Here is a 13,833-nt window from a genome sequence, read left to right as displayed (position 1 = left end):
GGGCATGCTCCACTTGAGCCATAGTTTGGGATAAAACAAAAAAATCTGGCACATCGAACCATTTTGGACAAGTTTTTACCAATTTCCAAAAAAGTATCCGCGCTCGATGAGGCTTAACTTTTTCGATCACCGAGGCTTTTTGAGGCTCTAAAATGTGTAAATATCGAATAAAAGTTTTCTATGAGGTTTGAATACTCAAAAGAAAAAGCCTACAACACCTGGTGTTCCCAAGCGGTCACCCATCCAAGTACTAACCAGGCCCAATGTTGCTTAACTTCGGTGATCGGACGAGAACCGGTGCATTCAACATGGTATGGTCGTAGGCATTTGCGTAAGTGGGAGCGAATTTATATACAACAGTATTGTATTGTAGTCTTATATTCATATACAGGATCACTTTAACTCGCCGCCTTGCGGTTTGCAAAATAGTCACTTAATACATGCAATTTTAGCCACGTTTGTGTTATAATTTATGCAATTCGTAGCCATACAGTGTATTATGACCAACGCACAAACTTTTTGCTTCCAACCATCCACAATACAGTGAAACGGCCCCAAAACAGGGGAGAGATGAATTGGGTCCGAGGAACCTGTTCAACCGGACATTGAACCGGAGGCATGACTTCAGTGGGTTTAGGACGGTACTTGGGAAAATCATATCTCAATTGCTTTTAGCCTAATTGTTGTGATAAACTTATTAAATAGGTAAGTATCAACTCTATTTGATAAGTTTTATTTGAATGCACTCTGCGTTAGCGGAGTGCAGCCTAAAGAATGGAAGTGAGCGATTTGCACTAACTTAAAAGTTAGTTTATTAAGGGAAATTTTACAATTAGTATTGATGTTTCCGAGACAGTTCCAAATATCAAATATACAGTAAACGCAAGCAGGGGAACTATTAGAATGGCCTTTACAAGTATATGGGGTGTGTTTGGAGCAATGGTTATTGCTGAAATTGTCATTTACAAAAAGTATCCGCGCTCGATGAGGCTTAACTTTTTCGATCACCGAACTTGGTTTTGGCCACCAAATCGTCAATCTTAGTCCGAAATGGCTCATTTTTTGTGGGCATGCTCCACTTGAGCCATAGTTGGGGATAAAACAAAAAAATCTGGCACAGCAAACCATTTTGCACAAGTTTTTACCGATTTCCAAAAAAGTATCCGCGCTCGATGAGGCTTAACTTTTTCGATCACCGAACTTTGTTTTGGTCACCAAATCGTCAATTTTAGTCCGAATTGGCTCATTTTTTGTGGGCATGCTCCACTTGAGCCATAGTTTGGGATAAAACAAAAAAATCTGGCACAGCGAACCATTTTGCACAAGTTTTTACCGATTTCCAAAAAAGTATCCGCGCTCGATGAGGCTTAACTTTTTCGATCACCGAACTTTGTTTTGGTCACCAAATCGTCAATTTTAGTCCGAATTGGCTCATTTTTTGTGGGCATGCTCCACTTGAGCCATAGTTTGGGATAAAACAAAAAAATCTGGCACAGCGAACCATTTTGCACAAGTTTTTACCGATTTCCAAAAAAGTATCCGCGCTCGATGAGGCTTAACTTTTTCGATCACCGAACTTTGTTTTGGTCACCAAATCGTCAATTTTAGTCCGAATTGGCTCATTTTTTGTGGGCATGCTCCACTTGAGCCATAGTTTGGGATAAAACAAAAAAATCTGGCACATCGAACCATTTTGGACAAGTTTTTACCAATTTCCAAAAAAGTATCCGCGCTCGATGAGGCTTAACTTTTTCGATCACCGAGGCTTTTTGAGGCTCTAAAATGTGTAAATATCGAATAAAAGTTTTCTATGAGGTTTGAATACTCAAAAGAAAAAGCCTACAACACCTGGTGTTCCCAAGCGGTCACCCATCCAAGTACTAACCAGGCCCAATGTTGCTTAACTTCGGTGATCGGACGAGAACCGGTGCATTCAACATGGTATGGTCGTAGGCATTTGCGTAAGTGGGAGCGAATTTATATACAACAGTATTGTATTGTAGTCTTATATTCATATACAGGATCACTTTAACTCGCCGCCTTGCGGTTTGCAAAATAGTCACTTAATACATGCAATTTTAGCCACGTTTGTGTTATAATTTATGCAATTCGTAGCCATACAGTGTATTATGACCAACGCACAAACTTTTTGCTTCCAACCATCCACAATACAGTGAAACGGCCCCAAAACAGGGGAGAGATGAATTGGGTCCGAGGAACCTGTTCAACCGGACATTGAACCGGAGGCATGACTTCAGTGGGTTTAGGACGGTACTTGGGAAAATCATATCTCAATTGCTTTTAGCCTAATTGTTGTGATAAACTTATTAAATAGGTAAGTATCAACTCTATTTGATAAGTTTTATTTGAATGCACTCTGCGTTAGCGGAGTGCAGCCTAAAGAATGGAAGTGAGCGATTTGCACTAACTTAAAAGTTAGTTTATTAAGGGAAATTTTACAATTAGTATTGATGTTTCCGAGACAGTTCCAAATATCAAATATACAGTAAACGCAAGCAGGGGAACTATTAGAATGGCCTTTACAAGTATATGGGGTGTGTTTGGAGCAATGGTTATTGCTGAAATTGTCATTTACAAAAAGTATCCGCGCTCGATGAGGCTTAACTTTTTCGATCACCGAACTTGGTTTTGGCCACCAAATCGTCAATCTTAGTCCGAAATGGCTCATTTTTTGTGGGCATGCTCCACTTGAGCCATAGTTGGGGATAAAACAAAAAAATCTGGCACAGCAAACCATTTTGCACAAGTTTTTACCGATTTCCAAAAAAGTATCCGCGCTCGATGAGGCTTAACTTTTTCGATCACCGAACTTTGTTTTGGTCACGAAATCGTCAATTTTAGTCCGAATTGGCTCATTTTTTGTGGGCATGCTCCACTTGAGCCATAGCTTGGGATAAAACAAAAAAATCTGGCACAGCGAACCATTTTGCACAAGTTTTTACCGATTTCCAAAAAAGTATCCGCGCTCGATGAGGCTTAACTTTTTCGATCACCGAACTTTGTTTTGGTCACCAAATCGTCAATTTTAGTCCGAATTGGCTCATTTTTTGTGGGCATGCTCCACTTGAGCCATAGTTTGGGATAAAACAAAAAAATCTGGCACATCGAACCATTTTGGACAAGTTTTTACCAATTTCCAAAAAAGTATCCGCGCTCGATGAGGCTTAACTTTTTCGATCACCGAGGCTTTTTGAGGCTCTAAAATGTGTAAATATCGAATAAAAGTTTTCTATGAGGTTTGAATACTCAAAAGAAAAAGCCTACAACACCTGGTGTTCCCAAGCGGTCACCCATCCAAGTACTAACCAGGCCCAATGTTGCTTAACTTCGGTGATCGGACGAGAACCGGTGCATTCAACATGGTATGGTCGTAGGCATTTGCGTAAGTGGGAGCGAATTTATATACAACAGTATTGTATTGTAGTCTTATATTCATATACAGGATCACTTTAACTCGCCGCCTTGCGGTTTGCAAAATAGTCACTTAATACATGCAATTTTAGCCACGTTTGTGTTATAATTTATGCAATTCGTAGCCATACAGTGTATTATGACCAACGCACAAACTTTTTGCTTCCAACCATCCACAATACAGTGAAACGGCCCCAAAACAGGGGAGAGATGAATTGGGTCCGAGGAACCTGTTCAACCGGACATTGAACCGGAGGCATGACTTCAGTGGGTTTAGGACGGTACTTGGGAAAATCATATCTCAATTGCTTTTAGCCTAATTGTTGTGATAAACTTATTAAATAGGTAAGTATCAACTCTATTTGATAAGTTTTATTTGAATGCACTCTGCGTTAGCGGAGTGCAGCCTAAAGAATGGAAGTGAGCGATTTGCACTAACTTAAAAGTTAGTTTATTAAGGGAAATTTTACAATTAGTATTGATGTTTCCGAGACAGTTCCAAATATCAAATATACAGTAAACGCAAGCAGGGGAACTATTAGAATGGCCTTTACAAGTATATGGGGTGTGTTTGGAGCAATGGTTATTGCTGAAATTGTCATTTACAAAAAGTATCCGCGCTCGATGAGGCTTAACTTTTTCGATCACCGAACTTGGTTTTGGCCACCAAATCGTCAATCTTAGTCCGAAATGGCTCATTTTTTGTGGGCATGCTCCACTTGAGCCATAGTTGGGGATAAAACAAAAAAATCTGGCACAGCAAACCATTTTGCACAAGTTTTTACCGATTTCCAAAAAAGTATCCGCGCTCGATGAGGCTTAACTTTTTCGATCACCGAACTTTGTTTTGGTCACGAAATCGTCAATTTTAGTCCGAATTGGCTCATTTTTTGTGGGCATGCTCCACTTGAGCCATAGCTTGGGATAAAACAAAAAAATCTGGCACAGCGAACCATTTTGCACAAGTTTTTACCGATTTCCAAAAAAGTATCCGCGCTCGATGAGGCTTAACTTTTTCGATCACCGAACTTTGTTTTGGTCACCAAATCGTCAATTTTAGTCCGAATTGGCTCATTTTTTGTGGGCATGCTCCACTTGAGCCATAGTTTGGGATAAAACAAAAAAATCTGGCACATCGAACCATTTTGGACAAGTTTTTACCAATTTCCAAAAAAGTATCCGCGCTCGATGAGGCTTAACTTTTTCGATCACCGAGGCTTTTTGAGGCTCTAAAATGTGTAAATATCGAATAAAAGTTTTCTATGAGGTTTGAATACTCAAAAGAAAAAGCCTACAACACCTGGTGTTCCCAAGCGGTCACCCATCCAAGTACTAACCAGGCCCAATGTTGCTTAACTTCGGTGATCGGACGAGAACCGGTGCATTCAACATGGTATGGTCGTAGGCATTTGCGTAAGTGGGAGCGAATTTATATACAACAGTATTGTATTGTAGTCTTATATTCATATACAGGATCACTTTAACTCGCCGCCTTGCGGTTTGCAAAATAGTCACTTAATACATGCAATTTTAGCCACGTTTGTGTTATAATTTATGCAATTCGTAGCCATACAGTGTATTATGACCAACGCACAAACTTTTTGCTTCCAACCATCCACAATACAGTGAAACGGCCCCAAAACAGGGGAGAGATGAATTGGGTCCGAGGAACCTGTTCAACCGGACATTGAACCGGAGGCATGACTTCAGTGGGTTTAGGACGGTACTTGGGAAAATCATATCTCAATTGCTTTTAGCCTAATTGTTGTGATAAACTTATTAAATAGGTAAGTATCAACTCTATTTGATAAGTTTTATTTGAATGCACTCTGCGTTAGCGGAGTGCAGCCTAAAGAATGGAAGTGAGCGATTTGCACTAACTTAAAAGTTAGTTTATTAAGGGAAATTTTACAATTAGTATTGATGTTTCCGAGACAGTTCCAAATATCAAATATACAGTAAACCCAAGCAGGGGAACTATTAGAATGGCCTTTACAAGTATATGGGGTGTGTTTGGAGCAATGGTTATTGCTGAAATTGTCATTTACAAAAAGTATCCGCGCTCGATGAGGCTTAACTTTTTCGATCACCGAACTTGGTTTTGGCCACCAAATCGTCAATCTTAGTCCGAAATGGCTCATTTTTTGTGGGCATGCTCCACTTGAGCCATAGTTGGGGATAAAACAAAAAAATCTGGCACAGCAAACCATTTTGCACAAGTTTTTACCGATTTCCAAAAAAGTATCCGCGCTCGATGAGGCTTAACTTTTTCGATCACCGAACTTTGTTTTGGTCACCAAATCGTCAATTTTAGTCCGAATTGGCTCATTTTTTGTGGGCATGCTCCACTTGAGCCATAGTTTGGGATAAAACAAAAAAATCTGGCACAGCGAACCATTTTGCACAAGTTTTTACCGATTTCCAAAAAAGTATCCGCGCTCGATGAGGCTTAACTTTTTCGATCACCGAACTTTGTTTTGGTCACCAAATCGTCAATTTTAGTCCGAATTGGCTCATTTTTTGTGGGCATGCTCCACTTGAGCCATAGTTTGGGATAAAACAAAAAAATCTGGCACATCGAACCATTTTGGACAAGTTTTTACCAATTTCCAAAAAAGTATCCGCGCTCGATGAGGCTTAACTTTTTCGATCACCGAGGCTTTTTGAGGCTCTAAAATGTGTAAATATCGAATAAAAGTTTTCTATGAGGTTTGAATACTCAAAAGAAAAAGCCTACAACACCTGGTGTTCCCAAGCGGTCACCCATCCAAGTACTAACCAGGCCCAATGTTGCTTAACTTCGGTGATCGGACGAGAACCGGTGCATTCAACATGGTATGGTCGTAGGCATTTGCGTAAGTGGGAGCGAATTTATATACAACAGTATTGTATTGTAGTCTTATATTCATATACAGGATCACTTTAACTCGCCGCCTTGCGGTTTGCAAAATAGTCACTTAATACATGCAATTTTAGCCACGTTTGTGTTATAATTTATGCAATTCGTAGCCATACAGTGTATTATGACCAACGCACAAACTTTTTGCTTCCAACCATCCACAATACAGTGAAACGGCCCCAAAACAGGGGAGAGATGAATTGGGTCCGAGGAACCTGTTCAACCGGACATTGAACCGGAGGCATGACTTCAGTGGGTTTAGGACGGTACTTGGGAAAATCATATCTCAATTGCTTTTAGCCTAATTGTTGTGATAAACTTATTAAATAGGTAAGTATCAACTCTATTTGATAAGTTTTATTTGAATGCACTCTGCGTTAGCGGAGTGCAGCCTAAAGAATGGAAGTGAGCGATTTGCACTAACTTAAAAGTTAGTTTATTAAGGGAAATTTTACAATTAGTATTGATGTTTCCGAGACAGTTCCAAATATCAAATATACAGTAAACGCAAGCAGGGGAACTATTAGAATGGCCTTTACAAGTATATGGGGTGTGTTTGGAGCAATGGTTATTGCTGAAATTGTCATTTACAAAAAGTATCCGCGCTCGATGAGGCTTAACTTTTTCGATCACCGAACTTGGTTTTGGCCACCAAATCGTCAATCTTAGTCCGAAATGGCTCATTTTTTGTGGGCATGCTCCACTTGAGCCATAGTTGGGGATAAAACAAAAAAATCTGGCACAGCAAACCATTTTGCACAAGTTTTTACCGATTTCCAAAAAAGTATCCGCGCTCGATGAGGCTTAACTTTTTCGATCACCGAACTTTGTTTTGGTCACCAAATCGTCAATTTTAGTCCGAATTGGCTCATTTTTTGTGGGCATGCTCCACTTGAGCCATAGTTTGGGATAAAACAAAAAAATCTGGCACATCGAACCATTTTGGACAAGTTTTTACCAATTTCCAAAAAAGTATCCGCGCTCGATGAGGCTTAACTTTTTCGATCACCGAGGCTTTTTGAGGCTCTAAAATGTGTAAATATCGAATAAAAGTTTTCTACGAGGTTTGAATACTCAAAAGAAAAAGCCTACAACACCTGGTGTTCCCAAGCGGTCACCCATCCAAGTACTAACCAGGCCCAATGTTGCTTAACTTCGGTGATCGGACGAGAACCGGTGCATTCAACATGGTATGGTCGTAGGCATTTGCGTAAGTGGGAGCGAATTTATATACAACAGTATTGTATTGTAGTCTTATATTCATATACAGGATCACTTTAACTCGCCGCCTTGCGGTTTGCAAAATAGTCACTTAATACATGCAATTTTAGCCACGTTTGTGTTATAATTTATGCAATTCGTAGCCATACAGTGTATTATGACCAACGCACAAACTTTTTGCTTCCAACCATCCACAATACAGTGAAACGGCCCCAAAACAGGGGAGAGATGAATTGGGTCCGAGGAACCTGTTCAACCGGACATTGAACCGGAGGCATGACTTCAGTGGGTTTAGGACGGTACTTGGGAAAATCATAGCTCAATTGCTTTTAGCCTAATTGTTGTGATAAACTTATTAAATAGGTAAGTATCAACTCTATTTGATAAGTTTTATTTGAATGCACTCTGCGTTAGCGGAGTGCAGCCTAAAGAATGGAAGTGAGCGATTTGCACTAACTTAAAAGTTAGTTTATTAAGGGAAATTTTACAATTAGTATTGATGTTTCCGAGACAGTTCCAAATATCAAATATACAGTAAACGCAAGCAGGGGAACTATTAGAATGGCCTTTACAAGTATATGGGGTGTGTTTGGAGCAATGGTTATTGCTGAAATTGTCATTTACAAAAAGTATCCGCGCTCGATGAGGCTTAACTTTTTCGATCACCGAACTTGGTTTTGGCCACCAAATCTTCAATCTTAGTCCGAAATGGCTCATTTTTTGTGGGCATGCTCCACTTGAGCCATAGTTGGGGATAAAACAAAAAAATCTGGCACAGCAAACCATTTTGCACAAGTTTTTACCGATTTCCAAAAAAGTATCCGCGCTCGATGAGGCTTAACTTTTTCGATCACCGAACTTGGTTTTGGCCACCAAATCGTCAATCTTAGTCCGAAATGGCTCATTTTTTGTGGGCATGCTCCACTTGAGCCATAGTTGGGGATAAAACAAAAAAATCTGGCACAGCAAACCATTTTGCACAAGTTTTTACCGATTTCCAAAAAAGTATCCGCGCTCGATGAGGCTTAACTTTTTCGATCACCGAACTTTGTTTTGGTCACCAAATCGTCAATTTTAGTCCGAATTGGCTCATTTTTTGTGGGCATGCTCCACTTGAGCCATAGTTTGGGATAAAACAAAAAAATCTGGCACATCGAACCATTTTGGACAAGTTTTTACCAATTTCCAAAAAAGTATCCGCGCTCGATGAGGCTTAACTTTTTCGATCACCGAGGCTTTTTGGGGCTCTAAAATGTGTAAATATCGAATAAAAGTTTTCTATGAGGTTTGAATACTCAAAAGAAAAAGCCTACAACACCTGGTGTTCCCAAGCGGTCACCCATCCAAGTACTAACCAGGCCCAATGTTGCTTAACTTCGGTGATCGGACGAGAACCGGTGCATTCAACATGGTATGGTCGTAGGCATTTGCGTAAGTGGGAGCGAATTTATATACAACAGTATTGTATTGTAGTCTTATACTCATATACAGGATCACTTTAACTCGCCGCCTTGCGGTTTGCAAAATAGTCACTTAATACATGCAATTTTAGCCACGTTTGTGTTATAATTTATGCAATTCGTAGCCATACAGTGTATTATGACCAACGCACAAACTTTTTGCTTCCAACCATCCACAATACAGTGAAACGGCCCCAAAACAGGGGAGAGATGAATTGGGTCCGAGGAACCTGTTCAACCGGACATTGAACCGGAGGCATGACTTCAGTGGGTTTAGGACGGTACTTGGGAAAATCATAGCTCAATTGCTTTTAGCCTAATTGTTGTGATAAACTTATTAAATAGGTAAGTATCAACTCTATTTGATAAGTTTTATTTGAATGCACTCTGCGTTAGCGGAGTGCAGCCTAAAGAATGGAAGTGAGCGATTTGCACTAACTTAAAAGTTAGTTTATTAAGGGAAATTTTACAATTAGTATTGATGTTTCCGAGACAGTTCCAAATATCAAATATACAGTAAACGCAAGCAGGGGAACTATAAGAATGGCCTTTACAAGTATATGGGGTGTGTTTGGAGCAATGGTTATTGCTGAAATTGTCATTTACAAAAAGTATCCGCGCTCGATGAGGCTTAACTTTTTCGATCACCGAACTTGATTTTGGCCACCAAATCGTCAATCTTAGTCCGAAATGGCTCATTTTTTGTGGGCATGCTCCATTTGAGCCATAGTTGGGGATAAAACAAAAAAACTGGCACAGCAAACCATTTTGCACAAGTTTTTACCGATTTCCAAAAAAGTATCCGCGCTCGATGAGGCTTAACTTTTTCGATCACCGAACTTTGTTTTGGTCACCAAATCGTCAATTTTAGTCCGAATTGGCTCATTTTTTGTGGGCATGCTCCACTTGAGCCATAGTTTGGGATAAAACAAAAAAATCTGGCACAGCGAACCATTTTGCACAAGTTTTTACCGATTTCCAAAAAAGTATCCGCGCTCGATGAGGCTTAACTTTTTCGATCACCGAACTTTGTTTTGGTCACCAAATCGTCAATTTTAGTCCGAATTGGCTCATTTTTTGTGGGCATGCTCCACTTGAGCCATAATTTGGGATAAAACAAAAAAATCTGGCACATCGAACCATTTTGGACAAGTTTTTACCAATTTCCAAAAAAGTATCCGCGCTCGATGAGGCTTAACTTTTTCGATCACCGAGGCTTTTTGAGGCTCTAAAATGTGTAAATATCGAATAAAAGTTTTCTACGAGGTTTGAATACTCAAAAGAAAAAGCCTACAACACCTGGTGTTCCCAAGCGGTCACCCATCCAAGTACTAACCAGGCCCAATGTTGCTTAACTTCGGTGATCGGACGAGAACCGGTGCATTCAACATGGTATGGTCGTAGGCATTTGCGTAAGTGGGAGCGAATTTATATACAACAGTATTGTATTGTAGTCTTATATTCATATACAGGATCACTTTAACTCGCCGCCTTGCGGTTTGCAAAATAGTCACTTAATACATGCAATTTTAGCCACGTTTGTGTTATAATTTATGCAATTCGTAGCCATACAGTGTATTATGACCAACGCACAAACTTTTTGCTTCCAACCATCCACAATACAGTGAAACGGCCCCAAAACAGGGGAGAGATGAATTGGGTCCGAGGAACCTGTTCAACCGGACATTGAACCGGAGGCATGACTTCAGTGGGTTTAGGACGGTACTTGGGAAAATCATATCTCAATTGCTTTTAGCCTAATTGTTGTGATAAACTTATTAAATAGGTAAGTATCAACTCTATTTGATAAGTTTTATTTGAATGCACTCTGCGTTAGCGGAGTGCAGCCTAAAGAATGGAAGTGAGCGATTTGCACTAACTTAAAAGTTAGTTTATTAAGGGAAATTTTACAATTAGTATTGATGTTTCCGAGACAGTTCCAAATATCAAATATACAGTAAACGCAAGCAGGGGAACTATTAGAATGGCCTTTACAAGTATATGGGGTGTGTTTGGAGCAATGGTTATTGCTGAAATTGTCATTTACAAAAAGTATCCGCGCTCGATGAGGCTTAACTTTTTCGATCACCGAACTTGGTTTTGGCCACCAAATCGTCAATCTTAGTCCGAAATGGCTCATTTTTTGTGGGCATGCTCCACTTGAGCCATAGTTGGGGATAAAACAAAAAAATCTGGCACAGCAAACCATTTTGCACAAGTTTTTACCGATTTCCAAAAAAGTATCCGCGCTCGATGAGGCTTAACTTTTTCGATCACCGAACTTTGTTTTGGTCACCAAATCGTCAATTTTAGTCCGAATTGGCTCATTTTTTGTGGGCATGCTCCACTTGAGCCATAGTTTGGGATAAAACAAAAAAATCTGGCACATCGAACCATTTTGGACAAGTTTTTACCAATTTCCAAAAAAGTATCCGCGCTCGATGAGGCTTAACTTTTTCGATCACCGAGGCTTTTTGAGGCTCTAAAATGTGTAAATATCGAATAAAAGTTTTCTACGAGGTTTGAATACTCAAAAGAAAAAGCCTACAACACCTGGTGTTCCCAAGCGGTCACCCATCCAAGTACTAACCAGGCCCAATGTTGCTTAACTTCGGTGATCGGACGAGAACCGGTGCATTCAACATGGTATGGTCGTAGGCATTTGCGTAAGTGGGAGCGAATTTATATACAACAGTATTTTACTGTAGTCTTATATTCATATACAGGATCACTTTAACTCGCCGCCTTGCGGTTTGCAAAATAGTCACTTAATACATGCAATTTTAGCCACGTTTGTGTTATAATTTATGCAATTCGTAGCCATACAGTGTATTATGACCAACGCACAAACTTTTTGCTTCCAACCATCCACAATACAGTGAAACGGCCTCAAAACAGGGGAGAGATGAATTGGGTCCGAGGAACCTGTTCAACCGGACATTGAACCGGAGGCATGACTTCAGTGGGTTTAGGACGGTACTTGGGAAAATCATATCTCAATTGCTTTTAGCCTAATTGTTGTGATAAACTTATTAAATAGGTAAGTATCAACTCTATTTGATAAGTTTTATTTGAATGCACTCTGCGTTAGCGGAGTGCAGCCTAAAGAATGGAAGTGAGCGATTTGCACTAACTTAAAAGTTAGTTTATTAAGGGAAATTTTACAATTAGTATTGATGTTTCCGAGACAGTTCCAAATATCAAATATACAGTAAACGCAAGCAGGGGAACTATTAGAATGGCCTTTACAAGTATATGGGGTGTGTTTGGAGCAATGGTTATTGCTGAAATTGTCATTTACAAAAAGTATCCGCGCTCGATGAGGCTTAACTTTTTCGATCACCGAACTTGGTTTTGGCCACCAAATCGTCAATCTTAGTCCGAAATGGCTCATTTTTTGTGGGCATGCTCCACATGAGCCATAGTTGGGGATAAAACAAAAAAATCTGGCACAGCAAACCATTTTGCACAAGTTTTTACCGATTTCCAAAAAAGTATCCGCGCTCGATGAGGCTTAACTTTTTCGATCACCGAACTTTGTTTTGGTCACCAAATCGTCAATTTTAGTCCGAATTGGCTCATTTTTTGTGGGCATGCTCCACTTGAGCCATAGTTTGGGATAAAACAAAAAAATCTGGCACATCGAACCATTTTGGACAAGTTTTTACCAATTTCCAAAAAAGTATCCGCGCTCGATGAGGCTTAACTTTTTCGATCACCGAGGCTTTTTGAGGCTCTAAAATGTGTAAATATCGAATAAAAGTTTTCTACGAGGTTTGAATACTCAAAAGAAAAAGCCTACAACACCTGGTGTTCCCAAGCGGTCACCCATCCAAGTACTAACCAGGCCCAATGTTGCTTAACTTCGGTGATCGGACGAGAACCGGTGCATTCAACATGGTATGGTCGTAGGCATTTGCGTAAGTGGGAGCGAATTTATATACAACAGTATTGTATTGTAGTCTTATATTCATATACAGGATCACTTTAACTCGCCGCCTTGCGGTTTGCAAAATAGTCACTTAATACATGCAATTTTAGCCACGTTTGTGTTATAATTTATGCAATTCGTAGCCATACAGTGTATTATGACCAACGCACAAACTTTTTGCTTCCAACCATCCACAATACAGTGAAACGGCCCCAAAACAGGGGAGAGATGAATTGGGTCCGAGGAACCTGTTCAACCGGACATTGAACCGGAGGCATGACTTCAGTGGGTTTAGGACGGTACTTGGGAAAATCATATCTCAATTGCTTTTAGCCTAATTGTTGTGATAAACTTATTAAATAGGTAAGTATCAACTCTATTTGATAAGTTTTATTTGAATGCACTCTGCGTTAGCGGAGTGCAGCCTAAAGAATGGAAGTGAGCGATTTGCACTAACTTAAAAGTTAGTTTATTAAGGGAAATTTTACAATTAGTATTGATGTTTCCGAGACAGTTCCAAATATCAAATATACAGTAAACGCAAGCAGGGGAACTATTAGAATGGCCTTTACAAGTATATGGGGTGTGTTTGGAGCAATGGTTATTGCTGAAATTGTCATTTACAAAAAGTATCCGCGCTCGATGAGGCTTAACTTTTTCGATCACCGAACTTGGTTTTGGCCACCAAATCGTCAATCTTAGTCCGAAATGGCTCATTTTTTGTGGGCATGCTCCACATGAGCCATAGTTGGGGATAAAACAAAAAAATCTGGCACAGCAAACCATTTTGCACAAGTTTTTACCGATTTCCAAAAAAGTATCCGCGCTCGATGAGGCTTAACTTTTTCGATCACCGAACTTTGTTTTGGTCACCAAATCGTCAATTTTAG

General features: G+C 39.8%; 10 non-coding genes across 10 annotated transcripts; all 10 read right to left on the bottom strand.

Annotated features, from left to right (window-relative positions):
• Positions 1 to 206: 206 nt before the first annotated feature.
• LOC142346337 (5S ribosomal RNA) lies at positions 207 to 325 on the bottom strand. Its single transcript, XR_012759400.1, has one exon. It is a non-coding gene; the product is annotated as a 5S ribosomal RNA (ribosomal RNA).
• A 1,511-nt stretch (positions 326 to 1,836) lies between these two features.
• LOC142346336 (5S ribosomal RNA) lies at positions 1,837 to 1,955 on the bottom strand. Its single transcript, XR_012759399.1, has one exon. It is a non-coding gene; the product is annotated as a 5S ribosomal RNA (ribosomal RNA).
• A 1,323-nt stretch (positions 1,956 to 3,278) lies between these two features.
• LOC142346335 (5S ribosomal RNA) lies at positions 3,279 to 3,397 on the bottom strand. Its single transcript, XR_012759398.1, has one exon. It is a non-coding gene; the product is annotated as a 5S ribosomal RNA (ribosomal RNA).
• A 1,323-nt stretch (positions 3,398 to 4,720) lies between these two features.
• Positions 4,721 to 4,839, bottom strand: LOC142346334 (5S ribosomal RNA). The gene has a single exon (XR_012759397.1). It is a non-coding gene; the product is annotated as a 5S ribosomal RNA (ribosomal RNA).
• Positions 4,840 to 6,162: 1,323 nt separating this feature from the next.
• Positions 6,163 to 6,281, bottom strand: LOC142346333 (5S ribosomal RNA). The gene has a single exon (XR_012759396.1). It is a non-coding gene; the product is annotated as a 5S ribosomal RNA (ribosomal RNA).
• A 1,135-nt stretch (positions 6,282 to 7,416) lies between these two features.
• Positions 7,417 to 7,535, bottom strand: LOC142346332 (5S ribosomal RNA). Its single transcript, XR_012759395.1, has one exon. It is a non-coding gene; the product is annotated as a 5S ribosomal RNA (ribosomal RNA).
• Positions 7,536 to 8,858: 1,323 nt separating this feature from the next.
• Positions 8,859 to 8,977, bottom strand: LOC142346331 (5S ribosomal RNA). Its single transcript, XR_012759394.1, has one exon. It is a non-coding gene; the product is annotated as a 5S ribosomal RNA (ribosomal RNA).
• A 1,322-nt stretch (positions 8,978 to 10,299) lies between these two features.
• Positions 10,300 to 10,418, bottom strand: LOC142346330 (5S ribosomal RNA). The gene has a single exon (XR_012759393.1). It is a non-coding gene; the product is annotated as a 5S ribosomal RNA (ribosomal RNA).
• Positions 10,419 to 11,553: 1,135 nt separating this feature from the next.
• LOC142346328 (5S ribosomal RNA) lies at positions 11,554 to 11,672 on the bottom strand. The gene has a single exon (XR_012759391.1). It is a non-coding gene; the product is annotated as a 5S ribosomal RNA (ribosomal RNA).
• Positions 11,673 to 12,807: 1,135 nt separating this feature from the next.
• LOC142346327 (5S ribosomal RNA) lies at positions 12,808 to 12,926 on the bottom strand. Its single transcript, XR_012759390.1, has one exon. It is a non-coding gene; the product is annotated as a 5S ribosomal RNA (ribosomal RNA).
• Between the last annotated feature and the right edge of the window lie 907 nt (positions 12,927 to 13,833).

The sequence above is a fragment of the Convolutriloba macropyga genome, chromosome 9 (genome assembly GCF_964194025.1).
Source record: "Convolutriloba macropyga chromosome 9, txConMacr16.3, whole genome shotgun sequence".
NCBI lineage: Eukaryota > Metazoa > Xenacoelomorpha > Acoela > Convolutidae > Convolutriloba > Convolutriloba macropyga.
Note: the sequence above shows the minus strand (reverse complement) of the source record. Positions and strands in the feature narration are given on the sequence as shown.